Below are 23,396 nucleotides of genomic sequence, written 5' to 3' on the forward strand. Positions count from 1 at the left end.
TTCAAAACCCACTGCAGGATTTTTTAGGTGCGAAAGGTAAGTTTTTAATGCTGCCAAACAGGTCGAGGGTCAACTTATATATCCTTCCAACATTTGCCCCAGGTGGTAAGAGCAGGAGAGATTCCTGGTCAGCCATGTGATGCAAAGAAATTGGAGCCTTTACCATCACTATCCATTGCTCCAGGCTACAACATGTATGTAAAAATGTGTGTTGTGACAGCAACTCAGTCTCTGTGTGTTGGGGGGTGGTGGGGTTGTGGTTGGCTAGGTTGGCTGGACAGCTGGTGTGGATCAGGTTGATGCCAACAGTATGGGGTTTGACCCCCATTTTGGCTGGGGTGGATTCCAGACATGCTTCATGGCATTATGGATCGGACCTGCTGACGGGTAGAGAACTCAAGAAAAAGAAGAAATTAATTAAGAGATTCAAAATGTAACCAAGCTAGCTCAACAATAATTACTTCTATCATGGGACTTTGAGTGGTGGATTCAAATAGAATCAACATGGATAGAAATATTTTGAGAAAGGTTGAAATGCAGCAGATTTAGTATAAAAAAAATTAAAACATCAATATACATAGTCTACAGAATAAGAAAAAAAACATATTTGTGGCTGAAAGGATCATGACTAAAAGCTAATGGTCACAAAATTCAGTTCCATAGTGCCCAGTTTCAGCACTACGAGTGTTATTTTGCCCCTAAAATATTGTCTGCAGAGCATGCCCACATTTCTGGTGCTAGCTACATCAGATGCCATTTTGGTGAAAGTGTTAGTGCATTGTAGAGGGAGTGTCCACCAGAAGTATGCAGAATAGATGGATTTTAACATCAATCAGCATGTAATCCTAATTTGATGGAATTCCACTCCCCCAATATCCAGCTGGAGTGTGACCATACTCAGCCAATCAAGCTGGCAGCATTCATGGGGCTTTCATTATGTGGCAGTCCTGTTTGACGTGGCAGGTGATGTGTGCCAGGCGGACCCATATCCATGAGGGAAACTTGGTTCTGTGGTCACAACAGTTTTGCAATTTATATTTATTACAAGAAGACTGAGCACTGAAATCAGAAGTAATGAGTCCACTAAGACCTTTAGAGTTTTAAAGTTTTAAATTAAAATATTTATTAACAAAAGAAAAGATGTCAAACACATACATAAGACTCCAGTTACTTAATACTATAGTAAATACTAAAACTCCTACCTAACCTGACTCCCAAATCACCCCCTTGTAAGGCAACAGTCCAAAATAGATTTTAAAGTTAGAAAAACAGGCCAGCATAGTTACCACCTTTAAAGGCTGGATGCAGCAGACTCATGCAGACATGGCTAGAGGCTTTCCTGAGGCTGTTTCACAAGCCTCTGCTAGATGTCACAGGGACTCTCCCAGCATAGCCTTTCATTCTCCCTTATATATGTTTTCTCTGGCCTGAATCTTTCTGTCAGTGGGCGGGCTCAGCGGGAGCGGGCGGGGATGGTTGCTGAGCTGACCGCTGTCTGCGATCGGCTCCGCCAATTAAGGCCCGCCCAGCGTAACACGCGAGCCGTAGTGCTCAGTGCTACCTGTGCGAGCGGGGGGAAGGCGGGGCCAGCGCTATTTTGCACGTGCTACTTCAGGGAAATTGAAGCGCTTTTGAAATAAATAAATAAATGGTTTGAAAATTTAATTAAACATGTCCCCTCATGTGACTGTGTCACATGAGATGGGACATGTTTTTATATTGTAGAATTTTTTTTAATTTAAGCGCTAAAATCTTTAGGAAACCTCATCCTGCTCATGGATGAGGGTCCTAAAAAACGTAAAGGCCGCTTGGACATTGTGCCTGCTCGTCAATGTTAAGGTTGGACAGGCAGCATAAACAATTACATTAATTAATTCGTTAATGGCCTTAATAGGCCTATCATTTATCGGCGGGCATGCAGCTGACTCTGGTGCGTGCCCACTGAACAAAACATTGCAAGACAGCGTGATGACATCAGGACACACGCTGTCATTTTATGCGCTGGCGCCTCGGGCCCAACACTGCATGCTGACTGAAAAATTCAGGCCTCTATTTTAACCTGTAAATTCCATTATCCCATATGTCTTTGAAAATGTACTTTCCCGTACTATAAAACTGTTCATGGTGTTAATATTGTCAGTAATCCTTGGGGAAAAGTAAACACACTGCTTGGCCTAGCTTATCTGGCTAGGTGTAAACATCCTATTATCTCTTTCAAATTCAAACTGCCACAATTTATCTAAAAAAGCAAATTCTCCTCACCCCTTACATTCTAAGATTTCAGCCATGTTTACGTATTTAGCATTTCAAACCCTTCGCTACCTAACTTCTTTTGACACTTCCAAACCTCCATACCAGCTAAGCCAATACAATTAACACACATAGAAACTATCTAAACCCCACTACGAACCTACTTTTACAATAAATCACAATAATATTATGAAAATTATTATACTTTTCTAATAGTCCGCTGTGCTGCCTGCATTCAAGCCATCACAACAAACCAGAGGGTGGCTACTGGGCAGCAAGGGACAACCTTTGACAATACAACTCAAGGGGATGAATTTTTCCGTCGGCGAGAAGGGGGAGGGGCCCACTCGTCAACGTGAAAATGACGCAGGATGACGTCATCCCACCCCATTTAAATCTTCAGGAAGGCAGGGGCACAGTGTGATCAGTTGTCTGCCTGCTGACCTGTCAATGGCCAATTGAGGCCACTGACAGTGTAATTTAAACAATTAAAGGACCTGCCCGTCCAACCTTAAGGTTGGTGGGCAGGCCAGGAGCCCCGGCGGGCTTCTGAAAAAACATGAAACCTCATCCACCGGCGGGGTGACGTTTCATGTCAGTTTTTAAAAAGTTTATTAAAGTTTTTGTGCACTTTATTAACACGTCCCATCTCGTGTGACATTGTCACATGAGGGGGGCATGTTAATGATTTTTTTATTTTTCTATTTTTAAACTTTGAAAACCTTTCAGCGATCTCCCTGAGGCACCACTTAGCCTCAGGGAGATGTGTGCTCTTTCGCACGCATGTGCAAAAGAGCGCACTCCCGCATTTGGGGAATCCAGCGTGATGTCCACCAGGAAGCGCTATGCCCCCCTTAATTGGCCCGCCCACGTAAAATGGCAGCATGGCCCGTTTTGGAGGCAGCGATTGGCTGTCCGTCCACTGCCAAGTCGGTCGGGCCCGCCCGCCCGTCAAGGGAAAAATTCAGCCCATGATTCCGCCAAGCAACTCAGACACACGTAGGCAGTTTGTATATAATGAAAGCCATGCTGCCACACTGTCATGAAGCTATTAATGTATATAATATCATTGGAAAATATTTTTCTTTTAAAATAAAGGTTTAGTCTGTTGGTGTGTCTTAATTGGATTAAAGTCAGCTAGTCTGGGTGCTTTGATGGTTACTAGTTTTGATATGTAAGAGAGATAGAGCGCATTTGCATTTTTGAATAGAGCATTCAAGAAGTGGGGTGAAAACTGACACCTATCTAGCAGATACCAGGCAATATGTCTATATAATTAATAAAACTGGTACTATAAAAGGGGTTTTATTGTTAGAAGAGGCTGGTGATACAATGAGAATTTACATTCAATGGGCTGTGCTAGGTATAACTTCAACAGTTTTGTGTGTGTAGAGCAGAGGCAATGTAAGATCAAAGCTGCTGTAAGTCTCCAACTGTCTCCACAGGAACCAAAGTGAAAATAACCTAATTTTCAATTTGTAAGGTGAAATTGTTTTGCCTGGTGTCTGGTTAAATCTATGGGTTGCTGTTGCCTTAATGGAGATTAATTTGGGAATTTGTTAAAATTTATGAGCGTAATAATTTGTAGTCATGTGTATATATTTAACCTGTATAAATTAATAAAATGTTTTATTTGGCTTAATATAAAACCTCTCAAGAACTGGTGGTATGATTCCTGAAGTTGGAGTTGCGTCTCAAACATAAAACCTAAAATTATAGGTTATGGCAGTTGTTTAAAGTTTCCCTCTGGGATTTTTAAAAATAACTCAGTTTGACCAACTGCTCAATAATAACACACGCAAACACATTATCAAGCAAACCTTTGGCGTGATTCAACAATGCTTCAGGTGTCTGGATCACTCTGGAGGATTTCTGCAGTAACTCAACAGAGTACGTGCCAAGATTTGTTGTGATTTGTTGCATGCTGTGCAATCTGACCATCATGAGGGCATAGCCTTGCCACCAGGTATGCACCAAGCAGCTGAGGAGGAGGAGGAGGAAGGAACACAATCACTTTCTGGTCGGGTTGGCTGTGATCAAGTCATTTAACTGCAATGCCAGTAAACACAACCCCAGTTCCCATTCACCAACCATCCCACACTTTACCTTCCCTCCATTACTGACTATCATTGAATCCGCTTGGTCATAATGCAAAAGTAAAAGCCACAGCAAAATAAACATTGCCAAAATGTATAATTCAACCATACCATATTATACACAAATGTCAATTAATCATTCTTCTGTTTTTCTTCTTTGTCCTAGTGCTCCTATGCAGTTCTACCCCCCTGGCTATAGCTTAGTTGGTTGTAGGTTGCTGAGGTCCAGTGCGGGAGACTCTACTTGGCCTTGCAGGGTGATTTCGAACAGCTTCTAACATCTAGAAGGTTTGGCTCGACATGAGTAACAGTAGTCTCAGCTGCCTGATTGACAATCAACAACAAGTGCACTGGTAGGGCGACAGTGGTGAGAAGATGAGTCCTGAGACAGGACCACAGATTCACATGCCACAGAAGTAATGCAAACACTCCAGGGCAGTGCCTCAGCAATCCTAGTGATATGTTGAAGGACAAATTGTTGGACTGCTGTGACACCCTGCAAACAAAGACAAAAAGACAAAGAGAAGACAAAGGATAGGGACACTTTGAACACTGAAATGGGTGGCCTGAGTTTGAGTGCTTTCCTTCTGAGCTTCCACTATAGCATTCTGCCTGTGCTGAAATAGAAGTTGAGCCTTGGTGATCAGATGCAGCATCATGGTTGGATCACAAACTATTGGAATTTTCCACCACTTCCAGGGCAGAAAGGGTGGGCTCCGAGCTATACACAAAACCCTATGACATTCAGTGCAGGCTTTCTGGTATGCCTGACAGTGCACCAATTAATTATGAACACCACCACATACTGTTCCTCCACACTACCCACCGCTACACTGCCCCCTCCACCACCACCACCCCCCAACATCCCTGGCAACAATCTTTTTCTCTAGGATGTTTCACCCAATCCTCTGCAGTAGAATTTGTTTGTGCCCTCCCCCTTCAACAAGTTGGCACTTGTGCTACCCTTATTCGATGCCCTGGCTGCAGCTAGACCATTCATGCCCACAATCTCACCACATTCAGCTGCCATTTCTGAGTTACTGTCTAAATTACAGACAGTGTCAGTATCTGAGCTAATGGCTGCAAGTGTGAGAACAAGTGTTTCTTCTTCCTTACCATCTTCCTGCTTTTACATCTCTCCCACTTCTACCACTACCTGGCCAGATTGCAGTTCTTAGGTATCTGAGAGGTGAAAGCTTATAGCATACGGTTATGGTGAGGGGAGGAGGCAGGAGCATGCTTACACCAGCTGTAGCTTGCAAATCAAAAGAGATTGTGCACTGAATGAGGAATGGGATGTGAGAAGGAGGATTAGACATGAGCACACCCGGCCTCTTCAATAGTTTCAACTCCAGCACTGGCCACGCCTCAATCATGCCCACTCCTCCACTGGGATGAGGACTAACATTCATGCCTGTCCCCTTCTGGTTAAGTGCTGCTGCCCTTGTTGTGCCCCAACTTTACCCTGCAACAGGGAGGGAAGTTGTCAATGAGTGTTGTGAAATGTGTTTGGGTGATTGTCAAGAAGCTATAATAATGTCCATAATGTTATTGGAAATTATTTAAAAATAGAGTTCTAGTGGTGTCCGTGTCAATGTCTGTGCCTATGTGTGTGTGTCTTAATTGGATGAAAGCCAGCTGGTCTAGAGGCTTTGATGTATAGAAGAGAAGGTTTCAAATATTAATTAGGGAAACATATGGAAGTTACAAGGAAAGGGGGCAATTTACATTTTTAAATAAACCATTCAAAAGAATGGGTGAAATATTACACCTAGCCAGAAGAAGCCAAACAAATGTATTTACTTTTTCTAAAGCTTACTAATAAAATTGGTGTTATGAAAATGTTTTATTGTTAGAAGAGGTAAGGTTCAAAAAAACCTAGTGATACAATGAGAATTTGCATTCAAGAGGAAAATACATATAAAGGAAGATAAGGCTTTTGGTAAAAAGGGGGATTCAAAGATCTAAAGCTTCCAGCCTGTGAGCCTCAAGCCGTTGTCTGAAAGGACCCAGAGCTGAAAGAAACTCATTTTGAATTTGGCTGCCCACAGAGTGTGTTTTGCCAGGGGTTTGTTTAAACTTATGTGTTTTACTGTTGCCGTAATGGAGGTGTAACTGAGAGTCAGATTAATCAGGGGGCTTTTTTGGAAGTTATTATTGTAGTAATTTCTATACATATATATGTGCTTACAATATTTTAATTAATAAATGTTTAATTTAGTTTTATAAAAACCTCTTGAGACTCGGTAGCCTTATTATAATTGAATTCAAAGCCTGCATCTCGAAACATACAAATTGCAAAAATTGGTTATGACAGTTGTTTCAAGTTTCCCTCTGGGATTTTAACAGCTCAGCATTTACCATCGGCTGTGTCATAATAGTGATGTAGCTGCCATGGTTGAATAGCTGGCAGTGTGCGCGAGCTGTGAGAGTTTTGGGTGTAGCTTGTAGCAGTGCTAAGTCTGTGAGGGTGAAGCTTTGAATGTTATGTTTGAGTTGTAATTGATAGAGATTGTGATAGGGGTGTGGTGCTTTGAGCTGTGTGTGAGGTTAGAGGAACAGTTGGTGAGATATGACATTCAAGGATGCATTGCATCCATGTGCTCAGCATTGACCTCCTCAACTGCCTGGTCCCACTGTCTTTGCAAAGTTTGTTTGGAAGGCCCCCAAAGCTCCTATGGATAGGTGACATCACTCCTCCTCTTCACCTTTCTTAATGCCTCCAGTGCAGCATTGAAAATTCTTGATGCTCGCTCTTTCTCATGTTGTGCCATTCTTGTATCTTTTCCATGGCAATATCATTCCATGATCTGCTCCATCTTTGAGAAGTGCAGGTTGCCTTTATGTAGTGCAGGCTCGCTTTAACTCATGCTAGCCCCTCACAATCTTGCAGCCACTCAACAGCACGCTTAGCACTAGCTGCACACCACAATAATTTAAATTAGCATGCAACATAAAGCTCGTGCCTGTATTGGAAGCAATGAGCACAGGTCGATTGTGCGTTGCAATTTCTGCACCTATTTTCAGAGGTCATCAAGTTTTGCGGTCAATGTTTCAGCCTCTAGCCATTGGATAATAGTAGTTTTATTTGAACTGACAATCTTCTTAACAGAATGTACATCTCAAAATGTAAAGGTCATCCACCAGCTGCTCCATTCGCCACCTTAGGTTCAAAGTATTTATATACAATTTTGACCAGTGGTCAAAAAACCGATTGTGGGTTAATTAAGGGCCTTCTGACTTAAAATGCATTAGTGCTGCCACCAGGTTTTTGCATTTCAAATCTTCTTGTTTAGTCAAAAGCAGCAGGTGGTGTTGTGACAGGTTGTTTTGGAATAGCTTGTATTGATTATTCTCTAGGATAGGGGCTCTCAATCTTTTTGCTTCTGATGGTCCTCCCATCTCACATCATAAAGTTTTCAAAGATTCCCTGTAACACAGCACAATCATTTATTCCATGTAAAACTCAGCTACACAGTAAAACAAAGAGCTGACATAGGCACAATGGGCCAATCGGCCGCCTTCTGTGCTCTGTGATTCTGTGAAATGCGGAACTATCACTTCTGTGCAGCCTGAGTACAAATGATTTCATTCTTCAAGTAGAAAAACAGAAAATGCTGGAAAAGCTCAGCAGGTCTGACAGCATCTGTGGAGAGAGAAACAGAGTTGATGTTTCAAGTCCGTATGACCCTTCTTCAGAGCTACAGAGAAGTAGAAATGCGATGAAATTTATACTGTTTAAGAGGGGGGTGGAGCAAGTGAAGCTGAATAGAAGGCCAAGGATAGGTGGGAGCAAAGGAGAGATTGAGAAAGATGTCATGAACAAAAGTATAATGGGAGTGTTAATGGTAGTGGTAAGAGCAAAAAAGGTGCTGATAGAGGCACAAAGGTAAAAAGCAGAATGTGATAATAGCAAAACAGGGGTAAGCACTCTGGAAAGAACAACATGAAGAAGTAACAGATGGCCCTCGTGGGGGTGGGGTGGGGGGAGAGGGCAGTGGTGGGGAAAAAAAAGGGTTGAAAATTAGATAAGAGGGGGAGTAAAAAGGAGATAAAACAATGAATAAATGGATAAAATATAAAAATGAATAAAAATGAAAGCAAGTGGATAAAAAAATGAATTTTGAAAAAAGGGGATAAAAAAGGGGTGAAGATGGAAGAGAGAGTTCATGGTCTGAAGTTGCTGAACTCAATGTTAAGTCCGGAACATTGAGTTCATTAACATTAATCAACATCAATCTCTCCTTTGTCCCCACCTATCACTGGCCTTCTATCCAGCTTCACCTGCTCCACCCCCCTTAAACGGTATAAATTTCATCACATTTCCACTTCTCTGTAGCTCTGAAGAAGGGTTATATGGACTTGAAACCTTAACTCTGTTTCTCTCTCCACAGATGCTGTCAGACCTGCTGAGTTTTTCCAGCATTTTCTGTTTTTCTTTCAGATTTCCAGCGTCTGCAGTATTTTGCTTTTATCATTCTTCATATAGCCCATCTGGATGGAAGACTCTCAGTACTTCATATAACAATATCATAAATCCATTTATAAAGAGCGGATATAGTATTTTAGCACAAATACACAGAAACTACACTCCCCCTCCCCAGAAGCCCCAGTAAAATAGAACTGTGTGACTCGGAAATATTGCAAAAATATTAGCATTATTTAGCAATAATTCTAGAACGTTCCCCTTCTAGGAATGAGCATCTCCAGCAACATTAGATCTAAACTGATTTTATTTTTAGACAGTTTATTTGCAAATAATATTGAATTTATGCAAAGATTTGATGAATCCTGACATTATGGTCAGGGTGTACACATTGGGAAAATTAATTAATCCGCGGCACAATCATTTACTCATATTTACATCTGTGGTTTCAAATTTCTTAAATTCATAAGCTTAACTTACAAATCTCAGATAGAAGCAAAAAGTCAGGTGAGCATATTTGTTAGGATTCTTAATGACTTATTTATTGAAAATTGGCAAGCAAGCAACTAAGGTCTTTAATAAGTTAACTCATCTTTTTAAACTTAACTACACTAGGACACAGTATTTTTATTTGTAATCTATGACTTTAAAATGTTTGATAACTAACATGCACCTATCAAACCTGGATTTCCAATCAGATAATTATTTAAATCCACACTTTGCAGTAGTCTCACAATGATGAATTGGGATTCAGCTTCTGATGTCTGAAAACTTCCTGCAATACCAGATCAGTGAAACCTAACATCCCAACATTCAATCTTAATATTTGTAAACTAAGCAGGATAATTGCAAATTGAGGGGGCAGGGGGTGCTATGTGACTTTAAAGCAGTAAATTATAGTTTTTAGCCAGATTGTGTCAAGCTTCTTGAGTGTTGTTGGAGCTGCCCTCATCCTGGTAAGTGGTGAGTATCTCATCACACTCCTGACTTTTGCCTTGTAGATGGTTGACAGGCTTTGGGCAGTCAGGAGGTCAGTTGCTCATCACAGGATTCCTAGCCTCTGGCCTGCTCTTGTAGCCACAGTATTTATATGGATAGTCCAGTTCAGTTTCTGGTCAGTGGTAACCCCCAGGATGTCGATAGTGAGGGGTTTAGCAATGCTAATATCATTGAATGTAAAGGGGAGATGGCTAGATCCTCTCTTGTTGGAGATGGTTATTGTCTGGCACTTGTGTGGCGAGAATGTTACTTGCCACTTATAAGCTCAACCCTGAATATTGACCAGGTCTTTCTGCAATTGGAAATGGACTGCTTCAGTATCTGAGGAGTCGTGAATGGTGCTGAACATTATGCAATCATCAGAGAACACCCCCACTTCTGACCTTATGATGGATGAAAGGTCATTGATGAAGCATCTAAAGATGGTTGGGCCTAGGACATTACCCTGAGGAACTCATGCAACAATGTCATATGAACATATGAAATAGCAGCAGAAGTAGGCAATTTGGCCCATTGTGTATGCTCTGCCATTCAATAAGATCATGGCTGATCTGTTTGTGTTTTTAGTTCCACATTCCTATCTACTCCTGATAACCTTTGGTTCTCTTCCCTAACAACAATCTATCTAGCTCTGCCTTAAAAATATTCAATGACCCCATGTCCACCACCTTCTGAGGCAGAGAGTACCAAATTCGCACAACCCTCCTCATCCCTGTTCTAAAAGGGCAACCCCTAATCTTAAGACAGTGCCTCCTAGTTCTGGACTCACTCTCCAGAGGAAACATCCTTTCTAAATCCACCTTGTCAATACCATTCAGGATCTTGTATACTTCAATCAAGTCACCCCTTATTCTTTTAAACTCCGGTGGAGCAAGCCCAATTTGTCTAACCTTTCCTCATAAGACAACCCACTCAATTCCAGGTATCAATTTAGTAAACCTCCTTTGAACCATCTCCAATGCATTTACATCCTTTCTTAAATAGGGAGACCAAAATTGCATACAGTATTTGAAGTGTGTTCTCACCAATGCCCTGTATAACTGGAGCATAACATCCTTACTTTTATGTTCAATTCCTCTCGTAATAAAGGATAGCATTCCAGTAGCCTTCTTGATGATCATCAGTAATCACAACCATCTTCCTTTTGTGCTAGGTATGGCTCCAACCAGTGGAGAGTTTTCCCTCAATTTCCATTGACTTCAGATGTGCTAGGGCTCCTTGATGCCACAGTCAAATGCTGCCTTGGTGTCAAGAGCAGTCACTCTCACCTCACCTTTGGAGTTCAGCTCTTTTCTCCATGTTCGAACCAAGGCTGTAATGTGATCAGGAGCTGTGGGGCCCTGGCAGAGCCCAAACTGAGGGTGGGATTTTCTATGCTGCTGGCGTTGGGCGTGTTCGGCAGCACAAGCGGACAATATAGCGACAAGGCCAAAAATTGGTTTCACAACATTGTGAAACCAATTTGCAATCATTCGCTTTGCCCGTCAATGGCGGGCTACATTTTGGGAACCTCATTTTAATACATCAGTATATAAGCCCAGCCCACCAGAATCATCCCCCCATGCTGGATCATCCGAGCACATCAACGTGATTACACACCAACGTGTTTCACAACAGCATATATAAGGCATGAACTTGGAAAGCTGCACTTCGAAGAGACTGGGAGGTGAGTGCCCATTAACATTGCGCAGTGCTTGCCCGTGTTGCCTATTAGACTTCAAGGTTGAGGCACATTGCGGGAGTGGGGGAAAGGGCTGCACTGCAGTTGAGGCGAGTTGGGGAGTGGGGCAGTGGTGGTGACATGAGCTGCACTGGAATTGATGGTAGCACCCACATTAGGGAAACCTTGTATAAAGTGGCCATTCCTCCGCAGCTGAGACAGTTCAGAGGCAGCCACATTGACATGCTTGGAGCCCGGCTTTTAGATTATCTGCCCACTCAAGCAATGCAGAGGGATGAAATTGCCACGAAGTGTTCCAGGGCTTTTCACCCCTTGGGCACAGACTGCAAAGTAATGAGCATTTTAGTGGACTGCAGAACAGTTGCATGACTGAGCAGGTTGTACGATCTCCTTGAAAAAGCTGGCCGTACAGCAGTCACTGGTGGAGGTGATCACAGCCTCTTGCAATGTCACCATTCCGATTTGGACCAGTCTCCCCCATGGTTCAAGCTAATAGTGCAGCCATGCAGTGCGGGTTAGGAGAACCTGAGCTAAGAGCACAGCATGCAGTCCAATGGGGCGGAGGAGGGTGGGATTTTGGGCAGTCACCCAGTGCACTAAACTCTGGCCATCCAAGTGGTTGCCAGCACTGTCTGGGATGCATTAAGGGGCCTTCAGACTTAAACAAGAGAAGCTCTTAGAACATCCAAGCTAACCCACATGTCTCTCTCTTTCATCCTGCAGGTGAGTACATCAGGAGCATGGAACCTGCTGACCTAGCTGTATGCCTCATGATTTACAGAGAGCGAAGACGAAGGAGAATAAGGTGACTGAGGTGCCTGGCTCCACAGAGGGAAATGCAGCACCCTCAGGAAGCAGGGGCGGCTGGGGCTCCTGCACACACCCCAGAAGAGTTACAGCGAGCCGTTGCTGTTCAGCACCTAGCTCCTAGTTAGACTCAGTGATGAAAGGCACTGCCTTTCATTCCTGAAGATGACCGATAACCAGTGTCGCTGAAGACTGCACATGTCTAGAGAATTAGTCGGTCATATCTTCCACCTGCTGCAGGATTTGGCGCCACAGGGACATGGAGGGCATCCACAGCCAGTGGCTGTGAAAGTGACCACTGTGCTCAATTTTTGCACCACGGCTGCTTTCAGGGCTCCATAGGTGACCTCTGTGGGATATCACAAGATTCCACCTGCAAATGTATCCATGAGGTCACGGATGCCATATTTGTGAAAAGCCAGGAAGCAAGAGTACTGGGGTTTGCCCAGATCTCAGGTTTCCCACAGGTGCAGGCTGCCATTGACTGCACCCACATGGTGCTCACATCTGCCTGGTGACAAGCGGTCAACCACAAGGGCTTCCATTTGGGTGTCCATGACTCCTACATTCTCAGTCAGTCACAGATCCCTGACGTCATCTAGGGTCCACAGAGGCTGCAGGGATGGCTCTTCGGGGACAAGGGCTACCCGCAGAGGATGTGGCTGATGACTGCAGCAGAGTGACAGTATAATGAGTCTCATGCTGCAATTCACAACTTGCTGAAAGTGAGATTCCAGTGCCTGGGCCTGTCTGGTAGAGACCTGGAACATAGTCCACAGTGGATGTCACGTATCGTTGTCTGGCAGCAATAACAAGCACCATGGATGTGCAGGCATCAGGGATGTGTCCAGTGAGTGTGAGGCCAAACCATCACTTTGGTCTGGAGGCTGTACAAAGCACAAGGAAGAGGCTCTGGACTGAGACACCTGCCTTTATTTTGTGCCAAAAGGTTTCTCAGAACACTGCTCATCAGAACAAGGAGCCATAGGCAGGGAGGCATTCTTGGGAGTTTATTGACAATAGTGAACATTATGTACAAGTGATTAATGCCCATGCCCAGACTGTGCAACTACATCTTCTTAACCTTCCTAACCCTGCCCCTATGTCTTGGTGCTCCCCAGACATCCACTATGAAGGTGGAGGCAGCCTGCTGACTGCTACGCACTTTCTGCAATGACCTTGGCAGGAGTCCTCTGGAGGGCCGAAACTTGGAGGAGCCTGGCCTACTTTGGGGATGTTGTTGTGTGGGAGTAGAATCCTCCTCGGCCTGTGGAGCTGGAGCTGCTGAGGTCACAGGAAGAGGGGATTCGGATGGGCTGGACACCCCCGGAGTCAGCTGGGTGGATGGCTCGGTGTATGCACCTGATGATCCTCCTCCCTCTGGGTGCCCAAAGGCCCCTGACTGACTTCTTGAAGAGAAGGAGCAGCTGCAGTGAGGCCGAGCTGCCCTACACCTCCCTTGAGTAATACTGTTGGAGTCCAACAATGGCGTCAGCGATGGAGTTCAGCCCACACAGCAGTGCAGGAGTGATGTCCTGGACCAACATCTCCATGGCAGGCTCTGTCCTACCAGTGTTGACCTTGGTGCGTTGGCATGCCAGCTCTATCACCTCAGTCTCAAGACAGATGGACTCCTCAATCATGCCTTGCAATCTGAGGAGAACAGCTGACATCCTTTCCTGTTGTTCCTGAGCTTTCCTTTGCAGTTCCAGCAACTGTGACATGACCGAGTCCAGAGGCCCGTCATCTGACTCGGACTCAGCAGAATTCTGGCCTCTAGCAGTCCTCTGAGTGTGGGGGATGCAGGAATTACCTGCCACTGCCTGCTGTGGATCAGAAAGTGCAACGTGCTCACCAGATTGTGATTCCCAAATCTACTCTAAAGCTAGGTCCCACCGAGGTGTGTGTCTCTGTGCTGGAGGAGGGTGTGGGTGAGCGCTGTGATGGGGCTTTAGGGAGGATACCTTCAGATTCCTCTTCAGAAATTTCTTCAGGGTTTGATTGGAGGCCCTGGGTCGTGGACTCTGTCAGCTGTTTCCCAGATGTGCCAGTGAAAGCAAGGGGAGATAATTAATGCATGGCAGTGGCCTGTGAAAGAGGACACATCACTCACGGCATGGTTGTCTGATGGATGTTGCACTGCTGGATCTTCACATGGTAGAGCAGTGCTGACCTCACCGATAGCACAGGAATGGTCCCGATCCTCGCCGGCCAGCTGGATGGCTGTTTTCACAGTCTGTGAGGACCTTGATTTCAGGCATTCCTCCACCAGTCTGCGACCTCTCTGTCTTGTTGTGTGTCAGCTTGTTCTGCATGAATAGAGATGGAGAGAGTGGAAGCAGGACGCCTGCCAGGCCAGATGATAAGTATGCCTGGCACGTGTGGGTAGTGAGTGGTCCCACGGACGGGATGTGGACAGTGAGGTTTGTATGAGAGAGTGAATAGTGATGTCCCTAAACTGGCAGTGAGTGAGGACCCTGTGCTTGTGTGATGGGTTTGTGAATGTGTGAGGTTAGAGTGATGAGAAGAGTGGGTGGCTGTCTTCTTTTATAGGACATTGGTGCTGACCACCGCTGCCACCACCTCCCATGCTGAATTAGTGATGTTGTTGCCCATCCTGTGGCCAGAGTGGAGATAGAGGGCATCACTGCGTCCAAAAGGCACTTGAGGGATGCAGCATTAAACCTGGGGGCTGCAGTCTTCTTGCATTTCGGGGTCTTGTCTTTTTTGCAGCAGTCCTTGTCTGGAAGGACTGAGAGGTGTGCACATGGCTGCACTTTAAATATGGCGCCCGGTGTGATGAAGCAGTGGGGTGATGGTGTGGCAGGTGAATGACAGCCCGCCCACCATGAAAATGACATGTTTCTCAGGAACACATAATTAATGAGGTGGGAATGGGACAATATGGTGTGAAAAGCCACCATGGCATCCAGTGGATAAAACGTCCTTTTTTCCCACCTGCTACTGCACTTAGTGCAAATCTGGGACAATTCGTCCTGAGTGTCAGTGAGCAGGTTATTTCTGAGTGTTTGCTGAGTTATTGCTTGATAGCAGTGCCAAAGACACTTTCCATCGCTTCACTGATGATCGAGAGTAGAACATAGGAATTAGGAGCAGGAGTAGGCCACTTGGCCCCTCGAGTCTACTCCACCATTCAACAAGATCATCGCTGATCTGATTTTAAGCTCAGCACCACATTCCTGCCCACCCCTAATAGCCTTTCATCCTGTTGCTTATCAAGAATCTACCTCAACCTTAAAGATATTCAAAGAATCTGCTTCCACTGCCTTTTGAGGGAGAGAGTTCCAAAGTCTCACAATCCTCTTAGAGAAAAGAAATTTCCTCATCTCTGTCTTAAATATACAATCCCTTATTTTTTAACAGTGACCCCTAGTTCTAGATTCTCCTACAAGAGGATACATCCTTTCCACATCCACCCTGTCAAGACCTCTCAGGATCTTAAATGTTTCAATCAAGTCACCTCTTACTCTTCTAAACTCCAGCGGATACAAGCCTAGACCGTCCCGCCTTTCCTCATAAGACAACCTACCATTCCAAGTATTAGTCTAGTAAAACTTCTCTGAACTGCTTCCAATGCATTTACGTCCTTCCTTAAATAAGGAGACCAATGCTGTACACAGTACTCCAGATATAGTCTCACATATAGTCTTATATAGTCCTCTATAACTGAAGCATAACCTCCTTACTTCTGTATTCAATTCTCCTTGCAATAAAAGATAATATTCTATTAGCTTTCCTATTTACTTGTTGTCCCTGCATACTAACCTTTCGCAATTCATGAACTAGAACACCCAGATCCCTCAGCAACTCAGTGCTCTGTGATCTCTCAACATTTAGATAATGTGCTTATTTTTTATTTTCTTTCCAAAATGGACATTTTTACATTTTCCCACATCATATTCCATTTGCCAGATCTTTGCCCACTCACCTAATCTATCTACATCCCTTCTAGCTTCTTATGTTCTCTTCGCAACTTACTTTCCTACCTATCTTTGTGGCATAGGCTGATAGGGCGGTAATTGGCTGGGTTGAATTTGTGCTGCTTTTTGTAAACAGGACATGCCTGGGCAATTTTTCACATTGTTGGGTAGGGACCGGTGTTGTAGATGTACTGGAACAGATTGGCTAGGGGCGTGGCTAGTTCTGGAGCACAAGTCTTAAGTATGATCGCCGGAATGTTGTCAGGGCCCAAAGCTTTTGTAGTATCCAATGCCTTCATCCTTTTCTTAATATCAGGTGGAGTAAATTGAATTGGCTGAAGACTGGCATCTGTGATGCTGGGGACCTGAGGAGGAGGGGGAAATGGATCATCCACTTGGCAGTTCTGGCTGAAGATCACTGCAAATGCTTCAGCCTTGTCTTTTGCACTGATGTGCTGGACTCCCCCGTCATTGAGGATGGGGATATTTGTGAAGCCTCCTCCTCCAGTCAGTTGTTTAATTTTCCGCCACCATTCATTACTGGATGTGGCAGGACTGCAGAGCTTAGATCTGATCCTTTGGTTGTCGGATCACTTAGCTCTGCCTACTGTATGCAGCTTCCACTATCTGGCATGCAAGTAGTCCGGTGTTGCAGCTTCACCAGGCTGACACCTCATTTTTAGGTATGCCTGGTGCTGCTCCTGGCATGCCCTCCTGCACTCTTCATTGAACCAGGGTTGATCATCCGGCTTGATGTTAATGGTAGAGTGGGGGATATGCCAGGCCATGAGGTGACAGATTAGAGTTGAGTACAATTATGCTGCTGCTGATGGCCCACAGCCTCTCTCATAAATGCCCAGTTTTGCGCTGCTAGATCTGTTCAAAATCTATCCAATTTAGCATAGTGGTAGTGCCATACAACACGATAGAAGATGTCCTCAACGGGAAGTCAAGACTTCATCTCCACAAGGACAGTGTGGTGGTCACTCCTACCTGTACTGTCATGGACAGATGCTTCTGTGACAGTTATATTAGTAAGGATGAGGTCAAGTAGGTTTTTCCCTCTTGTTGGTTCTCTCACCATCTGCCGCAGACCCGGTCTAGCAGCTATGTCACTTAGGATGAGGCCAGTTTGGTCAGTAGTGGTGCTACCGAGCCACTCTTAGTGATGGACATTAAAGTCCCCCCACCCAGAGTACATTTTTCATCATTTCCACCCTCAGTGCTTCCTCCAGGTTGTGTTCAACATGGAGGATGATTCATCAGCTGAGGAGGGATGATAGGTGGTAACCAGCTGAAAGTTTCCTTCCCCATGTTTAACCTAATGCCATGAGACTTCATAGGGTCCAGAGTTTATGTTAAGGATTCCCAGAGTTTATGTTAAGCAACTCCCTTCCCACTGTGCCACCATCTCTGGGATGGTGATGGGGGTGTCGGGGGCATTGCAAGGTATGATTCCTGAGTATAACTATGTCACGCTGTTGCTGGTCTAGTCCGAGGGACAGTTCTCCCAATTGTGGCACAAGCCCCCAGATGTTACTAAGGAGGACTTTGCAGGGTCGACAGGGCAGGGTTTGCTGTTGTCATTTCTGGTGCCTAAGTCAATGCCAGGTGGTCCTTCCAGTGTCATTCCTTTTAGGCTTCCTAGCAGTTTGATACAACTTTGTGGCTTATTAGGCCACTTAGGAGTCTGCTGTAGATCTGGAGTAACATGTAGGCCAGACCAGGTAAGGATGGCAGATTCCTACTTAAAACAGTATTAGTGATCCAGATGGGCTTTTACAAAAATTGCATTATCACCATTAGACTAGCTTTATTAATTGAATTTAAATTCCACCAGCTGCCATGTTGGGATTTGAACCTATGTCCACAGAGCATGAGTTTAGGCCTCTAGATTACTCAGCCTGTGATGTTACCACTATGCCATTGCCTCCTCTGTAGCTTCAGAGTGAGGTTAAACTGATTATACTCCAATGTCTGATAAATTAGCCTCTCAAAATCAATACCCTGACATTACAATCATATTTGAAACCAGGCAGTCTGTAACTTCACTGCACGGGCTGTCAAATCATTTCATGGGCAATAGGCTGTGTGCAGATTTAAAATGAGAAATATTGCAAAAATGCACACCTAAACAATCATTCTGGCAAGCGTCAGGGTAAGATATTTGGTTAATCCCTTTGCATATGATCTGACACATTCAGGAATTAATTTTATTTAATAAGCTGACTACAAGAGCGAAATTCATTACCCCCCAAAGTCTGTCACACAGAATGGAAAAGGCAAAGGCGTTGCTGAACCAGAAACATCAGATCCTTCACTGGCCTGGGTAGCAGGCTGCCTCTGCACAAATGGACCTCTTTGTCTCTCCTGCATACAAGTACTAAAGTCTGCCTGACAACTTCACCCTTGACAGGGGTTTTTCAATTCTTTAAATTGTGGGTCGGAAAGATCTACGGAATTGTTTCATCACCACGGTGATGATCAAATATAAAGTGTCAGCAAGTCAACGTGAAATAGTTTTAAAACAATCTGAAGATTTGGCGGACCCCTTGAAACCTTCTCATTGACCCTTGCAGGGCTGTGGACCCTCCTACAATAGGACACACTCTGAGGTGGCAACAAAACTTTCTTGTATAGCAGCCACAGGAAATACCTCTGACCTGTATCTTATGACAACTTCTGCAAGTATTGGAATGGGATATCACGCTTTGGGACAGAGTAGTCATGGGATCAGACTAAATTCACCCTAACCTAAAACCCTTCTTCCTGGATTGGGATTAATTAACCGATTAAGCACCGAATGGGAAGAGCCATTGTCAAGAGGGAGCTGACCGGTGCAGCAAGAGAAGACATCTCCTGCTGCAATGGAAGGGGAAGAAGAGGCCCATAGATACAAATGGACACATCTTTTTCTAGGTCTTGGCAGAGGCTATCTCTAAAATTAAGAACTGGGACTCTGAAAAAAGGGGAGGCCTCTTTTAGAATGCCACCTCCTCCATCAGCAGATAGTGGGGTCAATGCACCAATACAGTGGACCTACTGCCACCTTTAGCCTGGTCACCCTGGAGAAATGCAGTAAAAGGGGCTGACTGAAGTAAATGCAATGGAAACCTGATCTCACCTGCCAACCAATGTATGGCAGGGGATGGATGGTGGGGATGGGGGAAATGATGAGGGAAAGAACAGCGAGCTGCAGCCGTGGCATGACCGTGAAAAACTGAGGTGTGGGTGGGGCGGCAGCAGTTGGAGACATCACCCAACTTTTCCACCATCTCTATCGCTATCCAACAAATTTGGGGTGAAATAACAGAATAAAACCTAGCCCCATGCATTGTAGTTTTTGACAAACCCTTGCTAAAGGGTGAATCCAAAGAATATTTACTACTTATTTATTCTCTTTTTCTCCCACTCAATAGAGCAAAACTAATAAACATCCCTTATATTTTATGGTATTTACCAGTGTTGCTCTATGAAGATAAATATTGTCTGTTTGTCAACACCTGCACAGATTGCACCATCCATTTCTGACCTGGGAAATCTGCTTTCTCATGATCTGGGTCAGCAAATGCTGAAGTGTGCTATATGCGGTAAGCAAACCTGCAGATGTTGACTCAGGGAGATTTCACATATACAGTAAAGTCAGTTATACACTTGGTTGTACCTTCTTGGTGGCATGATGCTGTTTTTCTTTATTCATTCACGAGATGTGGGTGTCGCTGATACACCAGTATTTCCTGCCCATCCCTACCCAATTACCCTTGAGAAGTTGGAGGTGAGCTGCCTTATTGAACCGCTGCAGACCATGTGTTGATCTATTTGATTGTGCTTTGATGGAGCAGAGTGTAATCCTTGCAACTTTCTCATGTAGGGCCGCTTTAACTCAAGTAGCCATCAAAGAGGGCGTCCTGTGTTGAATGGCACCATCACGGGTCTGCAGACTCATATCTGCACTTCCCTTCGGCCAGCTGCATCTTCATTCTTTGACCCTTTAGCCTCGGAAAAGGCTGTGGATGGGTTTTTAACACTCTCCAGAAACTTTCAGAATTTTTATCCCCTTCCATGCGATACTCTCCTTTAATTGTCCCCAGCCTTAAATTTGACTTCTAAAACATTTCTTCACCAATAATTTCATTCTTAGAGCCATCTGAATTTGCACCTGGAGTTGTGAAAAATTATTCAAACACGTTTAAACCATACAATTGAGCACAATTAGCACTTAAGATTCTATTGAATCTTAAAGCATTGCAAACTAATTTAGAACTGCTTTACACTTTGAGATGAAAATTTGTCTCCAAATTTGTTACTATACTATAAATGCGAAAAATACATTATTAATGATTTATACTTGCATGTTACTTTCTAATCATAGTTGCTGGTGATTTCCATGAGGTTACTTCCAATATCCCACCATAATCTCAATGGAAATTCCAGAGTTTCAGTTTCTCTGACACTTTGTCAATCTTCCATCAAAGTTCCTGCAGGGATTGGGAATCCCTGGTGGAAATTCCATCCCAGCATACTTCTGTTCCATTTTTGTAGACATCAGCAGTGTTACATTACTTTCTGACAAATATCACCTCAGTCCTGTGCTGCAGAGACAGTGAAGCATGAAAAAAATACACATTTTTTGATAAATTTGGAATTCCTTTCAACCTGATAAGTGCTGGATTTCATTCCCAAATTTGCATAACTCTATGTGGAAAGTAAATGTCAGTAATTAACTTGTGCCACTACTAAAATCCAACACTCCATCACGGGATTATTATTCTCATCCATGACAAAATGAGTTCTAGAAGTTATCTGCCATTGTAATTGTGACTACTCTATATGTTTAACAGACATGACACAAAACCAATTATCTCTGCATGTGACATATTTACTGTAGTCAGTGATGTGGAGGTCAGGCAGGCTTTTTGTTGTGACATTGCCTGAAAATTAAGATTCTGAGCAATGTTGGAGTAGAATTTATGTGCGAAGTGAGCTCAGTGAGCAGTTCATTAATGATATGTGTCTAATATTGGCATTGTGTGAAGCACATGAAGGAGTGGGCTAGAACAAAGTGTCCATTTGGAAGGCACACAGTGAATGATAACAGTGAAAAAGGCAATTAGATCAGTGGAATAAGGCAGAGAATTGGGAGTCCAAACCAGTTCAAGATACTGGACAACACTAAAGGTGCTGCTGAGGAGAAAAACAGCGATTTTATTTTTAAAATTTTCATGGGGTGTGGGCGTCGCAGGCTAGGCCAGCATTTATTGCCCATCCCTAATTGCCCTTGAGAAGGTGGTGGTGAACTGCCTTCTTGAACCGCTTCACCCCACATGCTGCAGGTACACCCACAGTGCTGTTAGGGAGGGAGTTCTTGGGTTTTGACCCAGCAACAGTGAATGAACAGTAATTTAATTCCAAGTCAGGATGGTGTGTGGCTTGGAGGGGAAATTCCACGTGATGGTGTTCCCATGCATCTGCTGCCCTTGTCCTTCTAGGTGGTAGAGGTTGCAGGTTTGGAAGGTGCTGTCGAACAAGCCTTGATGAGTTCCTGCAGTGCATCTTCTATATGGTAGACACTGCTGCCACTGTGCATCAGTGGTGGAGGGAGTGAATGTTGGAGGTGGTGGATGGGGTGCAAATCAAGCGGACTGCTTTGTCCTGCATGGTGTCCAGCTTCTTCAGTGTTGTTGGAGCTGCACACATCCAGGCAAGTGGAGAGAATTCCATTACTCTCCTGACTTGTGCCTTGTAGATGGTGGACAGGCTTTGGGGAGTCAGGAGGTGAGTTACTATCCACAGAATTCCCAGCCTCCTACGTGATGTTGTAGCCACAGTACTTATATGGCTGCTCCATTTCAGTTTCTGGTCAATGGTAACCCCCAGGATTTTGAAGTGGGGAATTCAGCGATGGTGCCATTGAAAGTAAAGAGGAAATGGTTGGATTGTCTCTTGTTGGAGATGGTCATTGCCTGGCACTTGTGTGGTGCAAATGTCACTTGCTGCTTATCAGCCCAAGCCTGAATGTTGCCCAGGTCTTTCCACAAATGGGCACAGACTGCTTCAGTATCTGAAGGGTCGGAAATGGTGCTGAACATTGTGCAATCATCAGTGAACATCCCCATTTCTGACCTTATGAAGGAGGAAAGGTCATTGATGAAGCAGCTGAAGATAGTTGGGCCAAGGACACTATCCTGAGGGACTCCTGCAGTGATGTCCTGGAGCTGAGGTGATTGACCTCCAGCAACCACAACCACCTTCCTTTGTGCTAGGTATGACTGCAACGAGCGGAGAGTTTCCCCCCTGATTCCCATTGACTTCAGTTTTGATAGGGCTCCTTGATGCCATACTCAGTCAAATGCTGCCTTGATGTCAAGGGCAGTCACTCTCACCTCATCTCTTAAGTTCAGCTCTTTTGTCCATGTTTGGACTAAAGCCGTAGTATGATCAGGAGCTGAGTGGCCCAGGCAGAAGCCAAACTGAGCGTCAGTCAGCAGGTTATTGCTAAGCATGTACTGCTTGTAGCACTGTCGATGACACCTTCCATCAATTTACTGATGATCAAGAGTAGACTGACAGGGTAGTAATTGGTCGGGTTGGATCTTTCCTGTTTTTTTGTGGACAGTACATACCTGGGCAATTTTCCACATTGCCTGGTAAATGCCAATGTTGTAGCTGTACTGGAACAGCTTGGCTAGGGATGCGACAAGTTCTGGAATACTATTGCCGGAATATTGTCAGGGCACATAGCCTTTGCAGTATCCAGTACCTTTAGCCATTTCTTGATATCATGTGGAGTGAAGCAAATTGGCTGAAGATGGGTGCCTGTGATGCTGATGCTGCGGACCTCTGGAGGAGGCCGAGATGGGTCATCCACTCAAAATTTCTGGCTGAAGATTGTTGCGAATGCTTCACCCTTATCTTTTTCACTGATGTGCTGGGCTCCCCCATCATTGAAGATGGGCATATTTGTGGAGCCTCCTCTTCCTGTTAGTTGTTTAAATGTCCATCACCATTCATGACTGATGTGGCAGGACTGCAGAGCTTAAATCTGATCCGTTGGTTGTGGGATCGTTTAGCTCTGTCTATCACAAGTTGCGTTTGATGTTTGGCATGCATGTAGTCCTGTGTTACAGCTTCACCAGGTCAACACCTCACTTTTAGGTATGCCTGGTGCTCCTGGGATGCCCTCCTGAACTCTTTAT

Source organism: Cetorhinus maximus, chromosome 3, assembly GCF_964194155.1.
Source record: "Cetorhinus maximus chromosome 3, sCetMax3.hap1.1, whole genome shotgun sequence".
NCBI classification, from domain to species: domain Eukaryota; kingdom Metazoa; phylum Chordata; class Chondrichthyes; order Lamniformes; family Cetorhinidae; genus Cetorhinus; species Cetorhinus maximus.